At 35.6% G+C, this 18,001-nt stretch overlaps 2 protein-coding genes across 8 annotated transcripts in view; one reads left to right on the top strand and one right to left on the bottom strand.

Moving 5' to 3' along the window:
• The window catches only part of LOC114336460 (diacylglycerol kinase theta), a 338,858-nt gene that overhangs the window by 31,704 nt on the left and 289,153 nt on the right, over positions 1-18,001 (bottom strand). The window lies entirely within an intron of this gene.
• The window catches only part of LOC126879629 (uncharacterized), a 442,662-nt gene that overhangs the window by 236,866 nt on the left and 187,795 nt on the right, over positions 1-18,001 (top strand). The window lies entirely within an intron of this gene.

Genomic DNA, 18,001 nt, shown 5'->3' with positions numbered 1-18,001 from the left:
ACTCACTCAAATAAAATCTTTTTGAATTTTTTGTTTACCATTATCCAATGATGAGTTCTCATGAGTCTACCGCAAAATCCATTGTTTTTTTAGGTGTCTTTAAAAATTTGCCACCGTTGGCTTATTTTTTAATATTTTTCCTTGCATTTTTTCTTGAATAATCTATGAATTGTACTGAATATGCCTATTTAATTTAAAAATAAAATAATTCTACCATACTTTAAAAAAAATGTGATTGAAATATTGATTTCAACTTCTACGGCCTATATGTATAGCTTCTATAGCTATGACACGATTTTGATAGGCAACCCGTGCTAGAAATATTTGTCTATGTATGAAATTTCATAAAAAAATGTTTCATCCGGCAAGCAGATCGACCTAGGTATATTCGGATCTTAGACTATCTGTGAGTTTGGCTTAAATGCAGATTTATACCATGCGGCTCTCACTTCATTTAAGGGTAAAATTCACTCAACCCAGACACATACGGTATCAAAAGTACTGAGCTTTGGGGGAGGCTCTTTCCGCGTTATCACATTGGAAGGAAGGTGTACCCATACAAGCTACTGCTACTTGGTACACTGATGTCTCAAAACATCAGAAGGTGTGGGAGCCGGAATAGAAGGGACAAGTCAAGGGATACATTTCCCGGTAACTCTGTCTAAAGATGTCACCGTTTTTCAGGTGGAAATAACGGCAATCCATCACTGCGTGGAAGAAATACAGAGGCAGGAAAGAACGTTCCGTTCAATTGCCCTCTTCACAGATAGTCAGACAGTGCTTAACACATTTAATTCTAGAAGTCAATTCTTACTCTTTTTGTATGGTTTTATAATGTAAATGTTAAATAAAATTTTTTAGTTATTAGGTGTAATTAAGTATAGTTTCCAGATACCTTTGTTTTTAGGGTATTTTATTTTGAAAAAAAATACTGGATCCTTTATAAAAGGTTTATTGAAAAGACCCTAATAAGGGTTACATCACATTAACAAAACGTTTTCGGATTAAAAAATCGGTGTTAAAATCCAATAGTATGCAATAAAAATGTTATGGGTAAAAATTCTTTAAATGTTACAAATTATTAAATGGTACTACATATTGTTAATAAGAATATTGGATGTTGCAAATATTCCTGAATATTACCCAGGCAACACAGGACTCTAACCCATGTGGCCATAATGTGAAAGGGATGAACCTCACATATTGAGAGTTGAATGTCAACTCATGTTGAATGTTGACATTTAACTCTCAATATGTGAGGTTCATCCCTTTCACATTACATCCACGTGGAACATTCAACATGAGTTGACATTCAACTCTCAATATGTGAGGTTCATCTCTTTCACATTACATCCACGTGGGTTAGAGTCCTGTGTTGCCTGTGGGTAATATTCAGGAATATTTGCAACATCCAATATTATTATACTACAGAGGTACTACTATAGAGGTAGCAACTTGTTAAATACTACCCTAAAACTTAAAACTAAAATTTTACAAGACCTAATGAATCAGAGGATAAGTTTAGCAGATTAACGACAGGGTTTTCGTACTGGAAGATCGTGTACAGATGCAATATTCGTCATAAAGCAAATTACTGAGAAATCACTAGAGTATAATAGACCAGCATTTCTGGTCTCAAATAGTAATGAAGTCTGGTCTCAAACCTTGAGTAGACTCAAATATGTAATCCATCTTCTGTATAATAGAGAAGTCTCCCTAGATATCATAAAAACTATTGAAAACATCTACCAAAACAACAAAATGTAAGTCAGAATAGATGGACAATTTACAGAACCTATAGATATAGGCAGCGGAATAAGACAGGGAGACTCATTAAGCCCCATGCTTTTCAATTTAATCATGGATGAAATCAACAAAAACGTCAACAAAGGAAGAGGACATAGAATTGGAAACAAAGAAGTAAAAGTACTCTGCTACGCAGACGACGCAATATTGATAGCCCAAGATTAATATAGTCTGCAAAGATTAGTCCACAGATTTAACATAAGAGCAAAAGAAGTCAATTAGATAATTTCATCTCAGAAAACTAAATCAATAGTAATCAGTAAAAAACCATTTAGATGCAAAATAGAAATTGATGGTAACAGTATTGAACAAGTAATGGAAATAAAATACCTTGGAATTACTTGTCAAGTAACGGAGACCTGGACAAAGAAGTGAGAAATCAAGTACAACAAGCAAACAGACTGGCAGGATGCCATAATAACACTATATGGCGAAACCGACATATTAACACTGAGATGAAGTGTAAGACCAATAATGACAAAAGACCCAATACAGCCACGCCACAAAGAACTACTACCACTACTGGAAACGGCAAAGATGAGAGTACTGAGAAGAGTTACAGGAAATACGCTGAGAGATCGAAAGAGGAGTGAAGACAACGTAACGTACAGTATATAAACGAATGGGCACTAAATAGAAAAAAGGAATGAAATAACCATATAACCAGAATGGGTGAGACACGTGTAATCAAAATAGCAAGAGATAAATCACCAATCGGTAGAAGAAGTATCGGCCGACCGCGCAAAAGATGAAGTGACAACCTTCCATAGAGGTATCAACCCGCCACTGAACAAGCAGAATTCCTTATAAAGAGGAAGAAGAAGAAGAATATTATTATTAACAATACGTAGTACCATTTAATAATTTGTAACATTTAAAGGGTTTTTACCAGGATGATGGATTTTTTAATTCGAAAACGTTTTGTTAATGTGATGTAACCCTTACTAGGGTCTTTTAAACCTTTTACAAACGATCCAGCATTTTTTGAGATTTATGGTATACAGCCAGCTACAGGAATTTTATTTTCCTCGTGGATTTTTTATTTTATTTTGGTTTTATATCTAATTTTATACTAAATGCAAGTGGTGCAAATTTACAGGTAATAATATCTAGGGATGTGATCTTTGGTGCGACTTAAATTTCTTTAAGAGTAATATAATAATAAAACTAATCATAATTATCAATACTTTTGTTTAACAATGATTTTAAAATGTAATTTTCAATTTGGATAAAAAGCTTAAATTCTTTGCCAATAGCATTTTTGGTAGGGAGGGAAAAACAGCACATAACACAAAGCATACTTGCAAAGCTTTTTCACACTTGTCTTTGTGAAAATTAAATTTTTTTGTTTAGGTAGTGTACTTAGCGGGAGTGGTGAAATAATATGTTATAACTAAAAACATCGAGAAAAAAGTGTTCTTATATTGACCAAGATTTAAGATCAAATACAATATTATTAATATAAGGCAAGGTATAATCTTATACTCTTGATAGTGTTGGTTTTTCTTAAACTCTACCCAATGGGAGCCGCCAGGATTACTTTCACGGAGGTGCAATTACATCTACACATACTATTAATCAATATAAGATATATAATTAATTTTTTCAGTCAACAATCGGTCTTTGTGCATTTAGAAACAAAAATTATTACAAATTAGATTATTAGACTATTACAAAAAGTACAAAAAAATACAAAATTTAAACATAAAGAAGTACACAAATACACGAGAGTACAAGACAGCAGAGACGAAAAATCAATCATAGATTACTTTTTGGTAAGCAGCAACAAATGGAAAAGAGTACCAAAACACGAAAGTGAAAAGAGGCTTAGAGATTGGCAGTGACCATCATCTAGTAATAATGAGAATGAGAACAATAGAGGAAAAAGAAAAAAGAGAAGGATTGAAGGGGAAAGATAGAAGAAGAAACGCCATTAGCTATAATTTTGAAAGGTAGGGCAAAAATACAAATATAGAAGAAAAGTGGGAATATCTTAAAACCAGCGTAATCAAAGCGGCTGAGGAAACTTGCGGGAAGGCAAAAATAGCAAATACTAACATGAGGACAACGGAATGGTGGACGGACGAAATACGAGAGAAAATAAAAAACAAAAAAGACACATGGAAGAGATATCTAAGTATTTATTATTATACAAAGCACCCGGAAGATTTCGATGCATATAAATAAAAAAGGAAAGAGGTTAAAATAGCGGTGAAAGCAGGAAAAGAAAAGTCATGGGAGAGGTGTGGACTAAAAATGACTAACAATTGTAGGGAAAACCAAAAACTCTTCTATGGCACATTAAAACAACTCAGACAAAAGAAAGAGCACACAATGCCAGATATAAAAGATAAGAATGGAAACGTACTACCAAAAGAAGAACAAATAATGGAAAGTCCTTGTGGGATCGGTACTCACCGGAGGGACCGCAGACGTTCGGATACAATTAGCGTCTCTTTGCAAAGACAATGACGTCGACTTCGCTAAGTAACAATACATTTACTCATCACACACTACACATTACACTAGGTACCCGATTGCATAAATCCACTGTGCCATGCCAATGACCATTAGTTGTCGAGGCATTAAGCTAAATAAAAAAAATAATGGAAAGATGGAGAGAACATTTCAAAGAGCTAACACATGCAGACATGGACAACATAGTGCCGGTACAAGAAATGAATGAAGAACAACAAATGGAATCCATAACAAGAAAGGAATCAGAGAAAGCAATAGAAAGAATAAAATTAAACAAAGCACCAGACAAGGATAATATCGCCCAGGAAATGATAAAATTCATGGGAATAAAGAGCATGCAAAGCATGAAAGAACTAATGAATGATCATAAATAGAGCAGAAATACCAAAGGACTGGAAGAAAGATATTATAAATATTACCAATACACAAAAAGGGAGACAAGTGAAACTGTAATAATTAGCAAAGTATCACCATATGAAGTATCCTCGGGAAAGTATTCGCAAGAATAATAGAGACAAGAATAAAACCCGAATAGAACCAACTATGGAAGATACAAAGTGTGGATTCAGGAAGGACAGCACATAAGACCTAATATTCCCAATAAGACAAGTAAAAATGTAATCAATAAGAATAGAGAGATACGTACATGCTTCATCGACCTGGAAAATATGTTTTACATAATCCGAAGAAAGGACGTATGGAAGACACTAAAAGAAAGGGGAGTCGACAGTAACATAATAGAAGTAATAAAGGATATGTACAAAAATAATACAAATACAGTAAGGACCAATAACGAGAAATCCAGAGAATTTACTACAATCAAGGCGTCAAACAGGGATGCGTGTTGAGCCCACTGTTATTCTCAGTCGTACTGGATGAAGCAATAAAGAAAGCCAAAAGAAGAATGAGAAAACTAACATTAGGATACTGTCAAATGAAACAGACTCAACTATTAGAGCTACTATTTGCAGACGACATGGTATTGATAGAAGAAAACAGAGAAGACTTACAGAACAATCTTGAAATCCTAGAAGAAGAACTATCAATATAAATATGAAAGTAAATACAGAGAAAACAAAAACAATGATTAATTTCAAATACGAGGAAACAAACGCAATATAATTAGGTGGGAAACAACTAGAGCAAGTGGAGTATTTTAAATACCTAGGATTAATAATTGAATCAAATGGTAAACAAGACATAAAAATAAACGAGAGAATGGGCCAACAGGAAGCATATTTAACACGATGAAGACAACATTTTTGGAGAAAAAAGAAATACCGGAGAAGGTAAAAACGGCAGTCGTTAGATCAGTACTTAGACCAACTATCATGTATAGCAGCGAGACATGGACATTGACGAGGAGACAATAATCCAGGGTCAATGCTATGGAAACGAGGTTCCTGAGGAAAATAGTAAACAGAAAGAGGAAAGAGACAAAATACGAAACGAAACAATCAGACAAAACCTAACACTAGAACCAATCAATGAAAAAAGAGTAAGACAACTTAGATGGTTCTGGCACGTGTGTAGAATGTCGAACGAGATACTAACAAAGCGAGAGATCGAAACGAGAGTGCAGGGGAAAAACAAAAGAGGAAGACCAAGAGTTATGTGGGTAGATGAAATCAAAAAAGACGTCGAGAAGAAAGCATTGACATTGAAAAGTGCAAGAAACCTAAGGAAAGCATGAAGACAACAATGCCAAACTCAACTCCACCAGCCTTACACCTAACGGTAGAATGGCTTAGGATTAAGTAAACAAGAATTACAAAAAGTACTTTGAATGGACGAAAACAAAAGAAGTTACTTGGTGCAAATCAGGGCAATGTGAACTACGACATGATTTTCAACTTCGTGGAAAAATCGACAACTATTTTAGAGACCTGCTATATTTTCTACTTCACTTAGGAGATGACATTCTGAAGAATCATTTAGAATCAGGAGCAAAAAATTGTTTATACATATCACATCAAATTCGAAACAAATTGGTTTGATGCGATGTTCTTAAGAGCACAGTAATTGAGGTGAAACATACTTCAGCTTTTTCGGTTTTAGCTGATACTGTTTATATTAGTTGGAATAAAACAATAATCAATTAGTGTACGATATCTAAGTTATGATAAAGATACTAAAAAACCAATAATTTGTAAAGCATTTTCTTGGACATGTATAGGTACAAGAACTAAATGCACAAGCCACTTCGGAATATATTATTCACTTTCTGCAAGATTGCAGATCTTGGGTTAAATAAATTTGTTGGCCAAGAATACTACGAGCGTACTGCAATGGCAGGTGGCAAGTCACATAGGTGGCGTTGAAAAAATTATTAATGATAAATATCACATTTTTGCAATGTGCAAGCCATGTATTTAATCTTATTATTAATAACCTGAATACTTTCAGTGAAGTGGGTGAATACCAAATGAAACTACCAAATACATTATAAATTTCTTTTGAGAGAGTACGTTACGATGGAGTAAAATTACAAATATACCTCTATTTAGTGAAAGGCGTTGAATAGCAAAGTACTAAAGTATCAGAATACTTAATTTCTAACAATTTTCTGACCATTGTACAAGATTTAGATGAACTTTCGCAGGACGCATCGAATTTTAAAACGAAAACCAAAGCGTATCAGCTCTGCATGACTGTACATGTACATGTACATGTGTGTTTAACATACATTGTGACAATTTTAATAATGGCTGCTTATTCTGCCAAACTTGAGCCCGTGTGCAATTCATTTCAGTATGGAAGTAAATATATAAATTAATTGATATGCATTAATCTCATGGCAATAATCTATGGAGTTTGCGATAGTTTTTAAGAAAGCTCAGAAAATCAGCATCTCGAGTAGTGGAAAAAGAGACTTATAGATCAAATAACCCATCTGAAGCTGTGGAAGAAGTTTTCAAAAGATCTATTTTATTCTTGACTAAAAAGTCGATTTTCTTCAATACAATCAAAATTTTTATCGATAGCAGAATATATACAGGACCTTTTCATAGGTCTTATCCATTATTTCCGAGGCTACCCCATAGTACGAGGTGATGAAAACAAATAAAGCAAAGAATTGAGATTCTAAATGGATCTGTTGTTGAATACATAGATGTGATTGCTCAAGCCACTCCCATTTTACCCAGCGATATTTGAAGCAAGCTAAATTGCTTTAACTATTCCAGCAACAAGAAAGAAGATAGACTACAATGACCTCAGGATCATATCTTATCTATACTATAAGCAGCGAGCAAAAGTACGTGTTAACGAACATCTGTCAGAGGAACTTGAAATTAGACGTGAGGTGACACATAAATGCGTATTGTCACTTTTTAATGCCTACTCGGAAGAGATCCTAAGCTGAGGTAAAGCTGATAAAGAGATCCTAGCTGTTCCATCCTCTTGAGGGTGAAATAGCTGGAATAAAGGTAACATAACAATAAGGTTCCCATTAACAACATTAGATATGCGGATGACACTGTCATCTTAGCCGAAAATATTGAAGATCTTCAGAGACTGGTGAACAGAATAGCGATGTATAGCCAAGAATACGGTCTAAAAATGAACATCAAGAAGACAAAATTTATGAGAATATCTAAAACGCAAAAAATAACAATAATCTCCTCATAAACGGAACTAATGTCGAACGAGTAGACCAATATGCATATCTTGAAACAATGATCAACTCCACAAATGATTACTTCCAGGAAATTAAAATTAGAATAGAAAAGGCTAGAGCGAACAAAATGAGAAACGTGCTCTGCACAATATATCTGAAGTTAGAGCTAAGAGTTTTAAACCAGCCAGAATGATCGCCAATATTCGAAACAAATAGGCACTAAAAGAAGAAGAAGAGCTAAGAGTAAGGTTGACTAGGTACTACGTTTTTTTCGACTTTGTTTTACGGAATCGAAGCTTGGACCTTGAATGCGGTATCAATGAAAAAACTGGACTCATTTGAGTTGTGAGTGTATAGAAGAATTTGGAAAATATCATGGACAGAACACGTCACAAACAAAGAGGTTCTGAGAAAGAGGAATAAAGAAATGGAAGTCTTAAATACAATCAAAACCAGAAAATTAGAATATCTCGGACATATAACCATTGGAGAGAGATACAACTTACTCCAATCATTATGGAGGGAAAGATTCAAGGAAAAAGAAGCTTAGGGAGACCCAGAATATCGTGACTGCAACCTGGGAGAATGGTATTGATGTACATCAATTGAACTTTTCAGAGCAGCCGTTCTCTAAAGTCCCAATAGCTATGATGATTGCCGACCTCCGTCGCGGAGATGGCACTTGAAGAAGAAGATTCCAGCAACTACATGTAGCACTTTCCACGAATCTAAGACACGCCATTTGCTAAAATCAGTCAAGTCGTTTCGCCTGTGTCGCGTACTATCGAAATGTTCATATAATAACATATATGTTACCGGCCAAACCCGATTTAATAGCACACAAAACAACATTAAAAATATTACTCTGCATCCCACCAGATTGAAAACAATGGGAACCTTCTCTGGTTACACCTCCGAGGCTTCTACAATTTGCAAGCCATAACGGATGCTGAGACTAAAAAAGATGAGGGAATTTTACAATTTATCATTCACGTCCCATCTGCTCAGCGCGGTAAAGTTCCAACGAAAATGGTTCCCTTCGTACTCCAATCAGAGTAAACATGTGAATCAAAAATGAATAACCATTTTAAATTTCGTTGCAACAATCTGGTGGGATGCACAGTAATATTTTTAATGTTGTTTTGTGTGCTATTAGATTGAAAACTTAGTCTTTTGCTAGTAGTTGCCGCTAGGGCATCCCTGTCATTTCGTTCGTTGCAATCCGTAACTGCACGCCGGGATTTGTCCTGGTTGGGTCAGAGAGAGCAGCATAATGTGCCTCTTGATGAGAGACTAATAAATTTAGAAACCGGTAGGGGTGCTTGCTGCACTCTCTGATTGGACTGGGATATGGTGCGGCTGTAGTTTCGTGTTACAACGAAATTGAAAATGGTTATTCATTTTTGATTCACATATTTACTCTGATTGGAGTACGAAGGCTACCATTCTCATTGGAACTTTACCGCGCTAAGCAGATGGGACGTAAATTATAAATTGTAAAATTCCCGCATCTTCTTTAGTCTCAGCATCTGTTATGGCTTGCAAATTGTAGAAGCCTCGAAGGTGTAACCAGATAAGGTTATTGTGTTCAATCTGGTGGGATGCAGAGTAATATTTTTAATGTTGTTTTGTGTGCTATTAGATTGAAAACTTAGTCTTTTGCTAGTAGTTGCCGCTAGGGCATCCCTGCCATTTCGTTCGTTGCAATCCGTAACTGTACGCCGGGATTTGTCCTGGTTGGGTCAGAGAGAGCAGCATAATGTGCCTCCTGATGAGAGACTAATAAGTTTCGAAACCGGTAGGGGTACTTGCTGCGCTGTCTGATTGGACTAGGATATGGCGCGGCTGTAGTTTCGTGTTGCAACGAAATTGAAAATAGTTATTCATTTTTGATTCACATGTTTACTCGGATTGGAGTACGAAGGGAACCATTCTCATTGGAACTTTACCGCGCTGAGTAGATGGGACGTGAATTATAAATTGTAAAATTCCCTTATCTTCTTTAGTCTCAGAATCCGTTATGGCTTGCAAATTGTAGAAGCCTCGGAGGTGTAACCAGTCAAAAATGAATAACCATTTTCAATTTCGTTGCAACAATCTGGTGGGATGCACAGTAATATTTTTAATGTTGTTTTGTGTGCTATTAGATTGAAAACTTAGTCTTTTGCTAGTAGTTGCCGCTAGGGCATCCCTGTCATTTCGTTCGTTGCAATCCGTAACTGCACGCCTGGATTTGTCCTGGTTGGGTCAGAGAGAGCAGCATAATGTGCCTCTTGATGAGAGACTAATCAATTTAGAAACCGGTAGGGGTGCTTGCTGCACTCTCTGATTGGACTGGGATATGGTGCGGCTGTAGTTTCGTGTTACAACGAAATTGAAAATGGTTATTCATTTTTGATTCACATGTTTACTCTGATTGGAGTACGAAGGGAACCATTCTCATTGGAACTTTACCGCGCTAAGCAGATGGGACGTAAATTATAAATTGTAAAATTCCCGCATCTTCTTTAGTCTCAGCATCTGTTATGGCTTGCAAATTGTAGAAGCCTCGGAGGTGTAACCAGATAAGGTTATTGTTTTCAATCTGGTGGGATGCAGAGTAATATTTTTAATGTTGTTTTGTGTGCTATTAGATTGAAAACTTAGTCTTTTGCTAGCAGTTGCCGCTAGGGCATCCCTGCCATTTCTTTCGTTGCAATCCATAACTGCACGCCGGGGTTTGTCCTGGTTGAGTCAGGGAGAGCAGCATATGTGCCTCCTGCTGAGAGACTAATAAGTTTCGAAACCGGTAGGGGTGCTTGCTGCACTCTCTGATTTAACTAGGATATGGTGCGGCTGTAGTTTCGTGTTGCAATGAAATTTAAAATGGTTATTCATTTTTGATTATAGTATACCTTCTTCTTCTTCTTCTTCTTCTTCAGGTGCCATTTCCGCTACGTAGGTTGGCAATCATCATAGCTATTTTAGTTTTTGGGGAAGTAGCTCTAAATAGTTGTTTTGAGCTGCATCCAAACCATTCTCTCAGATTCTTCAGCCATGAAATTCGTCTTCTTCCGTAGAAGAATAATATACCTACAAAGCCAAAATAAATGGACAAACTGAATAAAATACTCTGTAATTGGATGTAAGATAATTGTTTTTATTAAAACGATAATGATTTGTCGTTAAACCTAATGAACAATTGATAATACAAACAATCATATCATAGAAAACTTCAATTATAAAAATTATTATTTATTTTTCTATCGAGTTCTTTGGTGCATAGTATCATGCCTTCTTGCACTTGCATCTGTTTGTGAAACAGTTTTTGTTGCAGCTCCAATTGAGAAGACCTTGTCCTGAACCAACTGAATTTATCATAGCTTATTAACACATTCGTGGACACGAATGCATATGCAGACACTTACAAAAGGACGTGACTGTCTGCATATGAATTCTTATCCGTGAATGTATTAAGTTAGAAATTTTTTTTTATTTAACCTCCCAATTTACTTACAATCTGTAAAACAAGTTACAATGAGTAAATGTTGTGACCACTAGTGTAGGTGACTTGGAGAAAATGATTCATTAATCATTTTCTTTATTTTTCATCGAAAGTGATGATTTGTGACCAATCAGCCAGTAAAGATTGTGTAATTTGAGAAAAAGTTGTTTACGCTTCATAAAAATGTGTGTTCTCCAGTTTAATCTTTAGTCTAGGTGCATTCCAAGGTATTTGACTGTTCCTTGCTGTTTTAGTTGGTGGTTGTTGATATATACAGGCGGACAGTAACCTTTACGGTTTGTGAAGGTAATATGAACCGACTTTGTTTCATTTGTTTGAAAACGCCACCGTTTTAGCCAAGTTTGCATTTTATTGAGGCTGATTTGCAAAAGTTGAGAAGCTATCCGTGGGTCCTGATGTACTGCCATCACTGCTGTGTCATCTGCATCTGTAGCTGTCGTGGTTTGAAAGTTTGTTGGTAAGTCCGCTGTATACAATAGGTATAACACTGGCCCCAGAACACTGCCCTGTGGAACTCCGGATCCAACTGGAAATAGAGACGTGCGCTCATCTCTATTAGGTCTGGATCCCGCGTATGAAAAAAAAGTTGATTAATAGCAAGCTGAGAATTTGTTAATAGCTTAAGGGTGTCTAGTCGGATAAACTTTGATATATCGGAACACTGGAACAGGGGCAGTTTTAATTGTGGAACAGGTTAAAAATTTGGAACGGCCACACCACGAAAACGGAACATTTATTTTGACCGACAGAACAGACTTAAACTCTCCGAACAGAGATTAAACTCTCATGCAAAAATCAGACTGCTATTTATCACCTGTCATAATTCCTGTCATTTGACATATTCTACATGTTCCACTCATTAAAACGCCCATTTGGTGATAAATAGCAGTCTGATTTTTGCATGAGAGTTTAATCTCTGTTTGAAAAGTTTAAGTCTGTTCTGTCGGACAAAATAAATGTGCCGTTTTCGTGGTGTGACCGTTCCAAATTTTTAACCTGTTCCACAATTAAAACTGCCCCTGTTCCAGTGTTCCCATATATCAAAGTTTATCCGACTAGACACTCTTAAGCTATTAAGAAATTTTCAGCTTGCTATTAATCAACTTTTTTTTCATACGCGGGATCCAGACCTATATGTTGTACAGAAAAGTAACGGTTATGGAGGTAGGATTTTAAAATTAGGAAGTGAGTGAGTTTTTTTTTTAATTTGTATAGAAGGCCTGTGTGCCAGACTTTATCGAATGCTTGCGAGATGTCTAGAAAGGCGGCAGTGCAGTACATTTTGTCTTCCAATGCTCGAATAACAGTTCTGCATATCCGATGAACCTGTTCTATGGTTGCGTGTTGGGATCTGAATCCAAACTGGTATGCAGGGATTAGTTCTCGATCTGATAGGAGTGGTTGAATTCTTAAGAGTATCAGTTTTTCTATGATCTTTGACACTATCGGCAGTAAGCTTATGGGTCGATGTGATTTGACATCTTCCAGAGGCTTACCTGGTTTGGGAATTAGTATAATTTTTGCGACTTTCCAGAGGAGAGGGAAATATGCGGTTCTTAATACTGCATTGAATAATTGAGTGAGGTACACAATTCCTTTCCTGGGGAGCTGTTTAATAATTTTACTGGTTATAAGATCGAAGCCTGGGGACTTTTTTGATTTAAGATTTTGTATTATTTTGATCACTTCGTTTACCTTAAACTTTTCCAGTGGAAGTTCTAACTGGTATGGAAATTCTAAAAATTGTTGGATGGATGCTTCAAAGTTTTGATTATTCTCAGCAGGGAAAGGTTGAAAGACGTCTGTGAGATATTTTGCAAACACTTCTGATTTTTCTTTATTGCTTTTGACCCATTCGCCGTTTTCTGCGCGAATAGGAGGGTTGGTTGATTGAGGTCGTTTAAACTTTTTCGTAGCCTTCCATAGAGCATAGTCTGTACTTTCTGTTGCTGATAGATTGCTAAGATATTCTTTCATCCCATCGTTTTTGTAGTTATTTAGGAGAGTTTTGAGTTGATGTGTAGCCTGGTTGAGTCTGGTTTTGTCCTGAGGCGCGTGCGTTCTTTGCCATGTTTTTCTTAAATTTCGTTTTTCTATGATTTTTTGTCTGATTATGGTTGGTAGCTCTTGTTTCATGAGCGTCGTGTTTTTTAGGGGTGTTGTTTGCCAGATTGCTTCCTGTATAATTACGTTAAAGTTTTGTATGGCTTCATCTATTTCATAGTTTGTTTTTAAAGGTATGTTTAGGTTTAGGCTGTCCTCAATCACCCGCCGAAACCTTTCCCAATCCGTATATTTGTTGTCCAGTTTCGGTGATAGCTGTATCTCCACAAGTTCAGTACTTATCGTGATCAATACAGGCGAGTGATCCGAGGAAAGATCAAAGCAAGATTCAATTCTTTGAAATCTTTGTGGAATTCCTTTTGTTACGCAGAAGTCAAGTAGATCGGGTATTTTGTTCATGTCGGTTGTTCAATAAGTAGGTTCACCACTGGAAATGTATGAGTAGTTGTTACTATTCATAGCCGCTAGAAGCTGTCGTCCTTTTGGGGTGATTAATATTGATACCCAATGTGTATGTTTAGAGTTGTAATCTCCTCGAGCCAGGAATCTGTTACCCAATGTTTTAAAAAATTCTTCAAATTGTTCTTTATTTATCTTGTGTATTGGTGGGCAATAGACTGCAGAGATTGTTAGTGAGCCATGCCAATCTTCAATAACTATGTTAGTAGCCTGCAAGTAGTCGTAGTGTTTAATATTGTTTTTGATTATAATAGCAGTTCGACCATGGGCTATACCATCTGGGTGTCTAGTATTGTAAGTTGTGTAGTTAGGTATTTTAAAGTAGCTTCTACTTGTGAAGTGAGTTTCTGATATTTAACATTATATCAATTTCGTGACTAATGATGAAAGTTTTTACCTCAAGACAATGTTTGGTAAGCCCGTTGGCGTTCCAAAGTGCAATTTTTAATAACTTGTTAAATTTTGTTAAATTATTGACGACTATCGTTAGGAGGTTTAGCAGTGTGGGCAGTTGTTCCGCAAATCCTTTAAACATCGATTTTAGTTCAGACAGGTCGTTAGCAGGAGCAGGGTGTGTTAAATTTGGTGCTTGTAAAGTATTCTGAGATGTGCTTGCTTGAGGTAGTTGTTTTGTTACTGCTTGTGAGTAGCTAATGCCTGGATTGATGGTTCTTCCAATATTACTCGTTTGTGGGGTTGTAGGTTGTTTTTGCCGTAGGGGTGGATATGTTTTTTTCTGCATTTCCTTATATATAGTACATCCTTTATAATTTGCCGGGTGGTTTCCTTTGCAAAGAATGCACTGAACATCGTCAGATCTTTCTTTTCTTGTACAGTGTTCAGTAGCATGATCTCCGGTGTATTTTACACATCTGGGCCTATGTTGACAGTATTTTTTTGTATGCGCATATCTTTGTAAATGTTAGAAAAGTAATAAAAATGAAACCCAGAATATGGTACCTGAAGGACACCAAGTTTGGTACAAACTTTGTAAAATCCTTCGTCATTTGTCTGAAGAATCACTCCAATGATGTTTCTAAGATCACCTTTGCCTGTAAGCATCAGTGTCTTCTCTTAGGTAAACATTAAAATTATTGTTTATTATCTTCCTTAAGTTATCTTCACCCTGAATATCATTTATGATTTCTTGTTGCAAAGATGAAGTCGAAAGTCCTAAATCCAGGCTCTAAAATATCGTTAATGGTTGCAGCTACGAGAGATTCAGTAGAATCAGAACAATTTGTATTTTTCAAATAAACCTGCAACAAAAACTGTTCCATAAACAGATGCAAGTGCAACAAGACAAAGATATCCCGCAATTCTAAGTGTCGCCAAAGCACCCCATTAAAAAACATAATAATTTTTATAATTGAGGTATAATTGTTGTTTTTATCAAAAAAACACTGAAATTGTTTTTATATGATTGTTTGTATTTTCAATTGTGCATTAGTTTATACCGAATCATCATTTTAATAAAAATTATTGATTTAGATCCAATTTCAGAATATTTTATTCAGTTTATCTATTAGTCTAGTCCTAGTCGCAACATAGGGGTCCCGTGTACACTTTTAGGTCGCCGCGATTTGATGGTGGTATAATAGGTTTTTTGGGTCGCTGAATCCAATGGAAGTGGTCTGGAAGCCCAAATATGGTGCGTTTAATTGTTATTAACAAATTATGGTAAAATTAGGTATTTTTCAGGAATTATTAAAAGACCTGTAAATAAATTGATAGTGTTAAGGTCTTCTCTGGTGTATTTTTGGTCGCTGAATCCAATGCGACTACTCAAAACGACTGAGTCGCGATTACTCAAAATATGTTCTTATTTCGTTAATAATAAAATAATTGTTTATTCGCCGAAAAGCTCGAAATGCGCTATCTACAGCCAGTTTGTAGTCTTTTTCATAGTATTTTTTTGCGCTAAATCGATTGCCACTAGTCGTGATAGCTTAAACCACGTTCCGACTTTGTTATTAATAAATTATTGCAAAAATAACGGTTTATAGTACGTTCACTCACGGTTTTTGCTCTAAATTTTAAAAAATCACATGGATTGACATGAAATTTGGCATACACGTAGCTAACATGTCAAACAAAAATAAGTGATATTGTGCTGATGTCTGCTTTTACCCTGGGGGTGAATTTCACCCCTTTTCGAGGGTGAAAAAAGAAACCTTTAAAATAAGTCCGGAAGTGGATAAACTGATTAATTCAAAGCAACTCTTGTTGTACACGGTTTTTTCACTAAGTCAATACTTTTCGAGTTATTTGGTTTTTTTGTTGAAAAATGAACATATTCACTCGCAAATAACTCAAAAAATATTGACTTAGTGAAAAAACTGTATAGAACAAAAGTTGCTTAGAATTAATCAGTTTATCCAATTCCGGACTTATTTTAAAGGTTTCTTTTTTTCACCCCCGAAACGGGGTGAAACTCACCCCAGGGTAAAAGCACACATCGGCGCAATATCACTTATTTTGTTTGACATGTTAGCTACGTGCATGTCAAATTTCATGTCATTCCAATTTTTTTTTTAATTTAGAGCAAAAACCGTGAGTAAACGTGCTATAAACCGTTATTTTTGCAATAATTTATTAATAATAAAGTCGGAACGTGGCTTAAGCTATCACGACTATTGACAATCGATTTAGCTTATAAAAATACTATGAAAAAGACTACCAACTTGCTGTAGATAACGCATTTCGAGCTTTTCAGCAAATAAACAATTATTTTGTTATTAAAAAAAATAAGAACACATTTTGAGTAATCGCGACTAGTCGCATTCGCATTAAAATACACTAGAAAAGACCTTAACACTATCAATTTATTTACAGGGCTTCTAATAATTCCTGAAAAATACCTAATTTTACCATAATTTGTTAATAACAATTAAACGCACCACAATTGGGCTTCCAGACCACTTCCATTGGATTCAGCGACCCAAAAAACCTATAATACCACCATCAAATCGCGGCGACCTAAAAGTGTACTCGGGACCCCCTATGTTGCGACTAGACTATATTTACTTTGGCTTTTTAGGCCCTACTATAATGTTTATACTAGGCCGTACTAGTTTATCCTGAAGTGTCCGGATTAATATCAGGATAAACTAGTTTGGCCTAGGCCAAACTCGTTTGTCCTGAAATCGGGTTTGGCCGGTAACATATACATACATACATACATACATACATACATAAATGCATTATACACATATATTTACATACATACAAACATACATACATTTGTATATACTACATATACATATGTATACAGTGATAAGCGCGGTAACAACCGGCCAAATAACGCAAAAGATGGAAAACATTATTAAGTTGTGAGATAAAAAGGGATGAACCTAGTCGAGTTGGGAAATTTACCGATAGTAACATAGATTGACATTATATTGATTGTTTCCCACCTTTAGACGTATCGGACGAATTTGAGAAATGCCACTGTCACAGTGACAGTTTTAGTTGATATACTCCTCTGATACGTCTAAAGGTGGGAAACAATCAATATAATGTCAATTTATATGTTACTATCGCTAAATTTAACAACTCTACTAGTTTTATTTCTTTTTATCTCACAATTTAATATGTTTTCCATCTTTTGCGCTATTTTGCCGGTTATTAGCACGCTCATCACTGTATATCCATATAAATACAATTGAAAAGCATTAGCCTCCCGCTGGTCCAGTCGGGTAAAAAATATGTAATTTCTTCTTATTATATACTTCAGGCCGATGCAACTGCACCTCCTTGCACCCCACTGCCGGCGCCCATGTGACTACCCCCTTATTTTCTTGTTTATGTTTTCCATTTTTTTGTTACATTTACTTTGAGACAAATTTATTCATTGATTGGTTTTTTTATTTTTAAACTAGCTTCCAACTATTTAAATCTTGACGGTTGAACTATGTGAAGTTTTAAATATTTTTAGTATGAAAACCAGCGTTTTGTATATTCATGGTTTGACTAATATTTGGTTATATTTTTATATATATCTTATCTATTGTAGATTTGTTCCATTGTTACTCTTCAATTATTATTTTGACTGGACGTATCTGTTAAGA

Source organism: Diabrotica virgifera, chromosome 2 (genome assembly GCF_917563875.1).
Source record: "Diabrotica virgifera virgifera chromosome 2, PGI_DIABVI_V3a".
Taxonomy (NCBI): Eukaryota; Metazoa; Arthropoda; class Insecta; order Coleoptera; family Chrysomelidae; genus Diabrotica; species Diabrotica virgifera.
Note: the sequence above shows the minus strand (reverse complement) of the source record. Positions and strands in the feature narration are given on the sequence as shown.